The sequence below is a fragment of the Aotus nancymaae genome, unplaced genomic scaffold (assembly GCF_030222135.1).
Source record: "Aotus nancymaae isolate 86718 unplaced genomic scaffold, 86718_ANA_hifiasm-v0.15.2.pri h1tg000267l, whole genome shotgun sequence".
NCBI lineage: Eukaryota > Metazoa > Chordata > Mammalia > Primates > Aotidae > Aotus > Aotus nancymaae.
The window spans coordinates 564944-570335 of NW_026988682.1; positions in this window are offsets into that span (position 1 = coordinate 564944).

Here is a 5392-nt window from a genome sequence, read left to right on the forward strand (position 1 = left end):
TACTCTTTTTTTCCACATTTGTGCAGCTATGGTTGACAATTTGAAAACTGTATATTTTTAGGGTGCACAATAGACTGTTTTGAGATGTGTATATCTCAATTAGGCTAGTTAACTCACATCCCCTAACATAGTTAATACATTTTGGTGAGTAGTGAGAGCACCTGAGATCTACTTTTGTAACAAATTCCAAGTGCACATTATTATTATCTATAGTCCCCATTCTGTGCAATAGGTCCAGAGCAGTTATTCACCTTATAACTGAAGGTGGGCACCCTTCCACAGATATCTCCCTACTTTTCCACACTTCCTAGCCCATGGGAACCACCATTCTACTCTCTGTTTCTATGGCTTTTTATTTTTTCATTTTTATTTACTTTTTTAGATTTCACATACAAAGAAGATCATGCAGTATTTGTCTTTCTGTATTTGGCTTATTTCACATAGCATAATGTCTTTAATATTTATCAGTATTGTTGTAAATGAAAAAATTTCATTTTTTATTAAAGCCAAAATTATATATCTTTCAGTTTATCTGTTTCTGTACCAGAGGAGTGTGGATACCCTTGACGATACTGATTTTCTGTCCTTTGGCTATATACTCAGAACTGGGACTAATGGCAATTCTAGTTTATAAATTATAAGCAACCTCCATACTCTTTTTCATAAAGGCTGCACCAATTGACATGCTCAGCAACAGTGTACAAGTATTCTCTTTTATCTGCACCCTAACACTTTTTATCTTTTGACTTTTTGATAATAGGTATCCAAACACCACAATAAGGTGATATGTTATTGCAATTTTGATATTAATTACTCTTATAATTAGTGATGCTGATCATTTTTTATATACCTGCTGGCCATTTGTATATCTTTGGAAAAATTGCTATTTATATGTTTTGCCCAATTCATAATGAGGGAAATGCTTTAAATTCTGCTGTGGGAATATTTTTGTATTGATTGGTATGACATGTATTTTATTTTTTTTATTTATTTATTTTTTTTTTTTTTTTGAGACGGAGTTTCGCTCTTGTTACCCAGGCTGGAGTGCAATGGCGTGATCTCCGCTCACCGCAACCTCCGCCTCCTTGGTTCAAGCAATTCTCCTGCCTCAGCCTCCTGAGTAGCTGGGATTACAGGCACGCGCCACCGTGCCCAGCTAATTTTTTGTATTTTTAGTAGAGATGGGGTTTCACCATGTTGACCAGGATGGTCTCGATCTCTTGACCTCGTGATCTACCCGCCTTGGCCTCCCAAAGTGCTGGGATTACAGGCGTAAGCCACAGCACCCGGCCTCCTACACTATTTCTTGATGTGTTTATCCTTTCTCCATTCTATGAGATTGGTTGACTGTATATTTGTGAGTTTATTTCTCGATCCTCTATTCTGTTCTATTGCTTTTTATGCAGGTACTATTTATTTTGATGACTTTAGCTTTGTAATATAGTTTGAAATCAGGAAGTGTGAGGTTTCCAGCCTTTTTGTTCTTCTCAGGTTTTGTGTCTTTGAGGTCTTTTGTGATTTCATACTAATTTTACAATTGTTTGTTCTACACTTTAAATAAAATGGCATTAAAATTTTGATAGAAATGTCTTTAACTCTTCAGATCACTTTGTGTAGGATGGATATTTTAACAGTATTAATTTTTAGAATCCATTAACACAGGATATATTTCCCATTTTGTATTCAATTTTTTTCTCAACATTTTATAGTTTTCAGTATGCAGACCTTTCATATTTTTTGTTAAACTTATTCCTAAGTATTTTATTCTATTTGATAATATTGTAAATTGAATTGTTATCTTTATTCTCTTTTCAAATATTTTGCTGTACTGTAAAAAATGCAACTGATTTTTATATGTTAGTAGTGTATCTTAAAAATTTACTAAATTAGTTGGTTAGTTATAACAGGGTTTGTTTGTTTGCTTTTCATAAAACGATGGATATTCTGAAATCTGGTTACACTTTAAATTGAGAATTGCTATTATCATTTCAAAAGTCTTTAAAATGTGACTAGATGTATTACTGCTGTCATGAATTCAATGGAATTCAAATCTTCCCATTTAAAATAATTTTCTCTGGTTGACCTGGGCCCCGGGGATTGCGGGCACCCCGTGGGAGCCAGGATATCTGGTGAGGGGTGGAAGGGAGAAGTGGTCAGGGACTGCACTGAGCAGGGGAAGCCACAGGGAGGAGAGGGGGTCCTGTGGAGACCAGTGGGGAGCGAGAATGGGCCAGAAACGGGGTGAGGGTGCGAGTGGGCCACAGGACTGCTTCCCGGTGCGGCAGGGAACTTTGCTGAAACTGCGAGCCCCAGGGAACACTGCGGGCAGGGTGGGAGGGAGTGGAGACCAGGCTGACCTCAAGGTCAATATGAAGAATGGGACCATTTCCTGGTTCTTTGGCCACCGCCCAGCGTTTTTGCGGGCGTGGCCCCCCAAGGGCCGGGGCAGAGGAGAAGGCGGCTCCCAGTGGGCTCGGAGAGCTAAGGGGCGCACACCCACTTTGCAGGGCCCTGGTGACTGCAGAAGACTGGGAGAGCTGCAGATTCCGCTGGCCAGGTGGGTGGGCGCGGGGGGCGCAGTCGGGGCTGAGCTCCTGGGGCCTGCAGGTGATCCTGGAGGAATCTACAAGCACCTGCCCTGCCACTGGCCTTCTGGGAGACCCGTGTGGACAGCGCCGTGGACACGCCCTTCCCAACTTGAACATTTGTGAGGCTGGAATTTAAGCTCTGGCAGACAGACAAGTGGCCGGAGGAAGGACTGGAAGAAAGCCAGGTGCAAAGTCCAGCCCAAGGGGAGGAAGCAAAAACTCCTGACCTGCGTCAAACTGCGCTCCGAGGATAAGGTTCTGGGCAGGGCGGTTCACTGCCCTACAGAGATGCAGACTCGGCAGGAGCCTGAGGAGCACCAGGAGATCCGGTGCAGCCGGCAGAGTGGACAGCGAGGACCCCACAGCTACTGCTTCCCTGCCCAGTTTGCCTTCTCCAAGGCCTGGCCCCCAGCTGAGCCCAGCACTGAATTGCCTGGCGCCTCCTGCAGCACTGCCGGGGGTAATCAGTGGAAGACCCCACCTCCCAGGGAGAGGACCCCACTATATCCCCAGATAATGAAACTGCTCTCTCCCCCCAAATAAAACAACAAATAATTAATTTTATCTGGTCTTTGAAAATCTGTATTCTCTGTCTACTGGTCAAAATGCTGCCCATTTATCTATGTGCCTAGTTAATCAAACTTTTTAATGAAGTTAGCTAACTTTTTTTATTATGGAACAAAATAGTAAATTTCATAATGGTTTTAATATCATCTAATATGACTGAAAATATGTCAATTTGTCATTGCCACTGCCCTTTGTGTTACTTTACTCTGTTACATATTCTGTCTCTAAATGTCTAGGTGGCTTAGAATCTTGCCTAATGTATGTGCTAAGTGCTAACTACTCTAATTCATCAAATTATCTTTCTATACCATTCTTAAAATACAACATTTTTTATTTATTTCATTAAAATTATTTTTTCTGCCTAATCTTATTATTTAAGAAAATTATAAGATCTATTCTGTTTGCCCTTTTGATAAAAGTCAAAGTTTTGGCCGGGCACGGTGGCTCTCTCCTGTAATCGTAGCACTTTAGGAGGCTAAGGCGGGTGGATCACGAGGTTAGGAGATGGAGACCAGCCCGACCAATATGGTGAAACCGTGTGTCTACTAAAAACACAAAAATTAGCTGGATGTGGTTGTGCATGCCTGTAATCCTAGTTATTCAGGAGGCTGAAGCAGGAGAATCGCTTGAACCAGGGAGCAGGAGGTTACATTGAGTCGAGATGGCGCCACTGCACTGCACTCCAGCCTGAGCAAGGGAGTCTCGTTGTGTTGCCGAGGCTGGAGTGCAATGGCACGATCTCAGCTCATGACAACCTCCACCTCTCCAGGTTCAAGCAATTCTCCTGCCTCAGCCTTCCCAGCAGCTGGGATTACAGGCGTCTGCCACCATGCCCGGCTAATTTTTGTATTTTTAATAGAGATGGGATTTCACTGTGTTGGCCAGGCTGGTCTCAAACTCCTGACCTCGTGATTTCCCTGCCTCGGCCTCCCAAAGTGCTGGGATTACAGGCGTGACCACTGCACCCGGCCTTTTTTCCTCCTCTTTATTAATCCGTTAGAGAGTACAGATGCAGCTCCATTGCAGCAGCATGTTGCATGGTGATGAAGTATGGGCTTTTGGTGTGACAATCATCTGAATGCTGTTTATTGTCCCAGTTAGTTATCTTCCCATTCCCAAACCCTCTCCCAACCTCCCATCTTTATCAGTCTCCAGTGTCCAGTTTTCCAGACTCTCTATCCAAGTGTATGCATAATTGAGTTACCACTTATAACTGAGAAAATGGATAACTTGATTTTCTGTTTCTGAGGTTTTTTTACTTACAATAATGACCTCCAGTTTTATTCATGTTGTTGAAAAATACATTATTTTACTCCTCTTTATCGTTGAGTAGTATTCCATGGTATAAATGTATAGCACATTTTCTCTATTTGATTATTGACTGATAAATTTAAACTGATTTTATATATTTGCTATTGTGAATAGTGCTGGAATAAACATATGAGTGTGGGTATTTTCTTTATGGAAGGAATTATTTTCATCTGGGTATATACCAAGTAGTGGGAGTGCTGAATCAAACGGAGGTTCTATTTTTAGTCTTTTGAGAAATCACCACACTGTTTTCCATGGAGGTTGTAGAAACTTACATTCCCACAAACAATGTAGTAAGTGTTCTCTTTCCTCTGTATCCTTATACATCTCTCTCTTTTTTTCTTTTTTTTTTTTTTTTTGCTTTTCAGTAATAAACATTTTGCATGGTGTAAGTTGGTATCTCATTGTGGTTTTTAACTGGCATTTCTCTGATCATTGACATTGTTGAGTGTCTTTTACAGGCTTGTTGATCATCATTGTCTTTTTTTTTAATGTCTGTTTATTTTCTCGCCCTGGTTTTTAATGAGGTTACTTGTTTCATTTTTGTTGAGCTGTTTGAGTTCCTTGTATATTCTGGACGTTAGTTCTATGTCACATGCAAAAGTTGTAAACATTTATCTCATTCCATAAGTTTTTTGCTCACTCTGTTGATTAAAAAGCTCATTTTCAGGAGCTTTTTAATTGAATTGAGTTCTTTTTATCTATTTTTGTTATTGTTATATCTGCTTTTGATATCTTAGTCATAAATTCTTTGTCCAAGTCAATGTCCAGGAGAGTTTATTTAGAGTTTTGTCTAGCATTTTTATAGTTTCATGTCTTACAATTTAGATTTTTAATTCATACTGAGTTGATTTTTGTATATAGTGGGAGATGGGGTCCCATTCCATAATTCCACTTACAGCAATATAATTTTTCCAGCACAATTT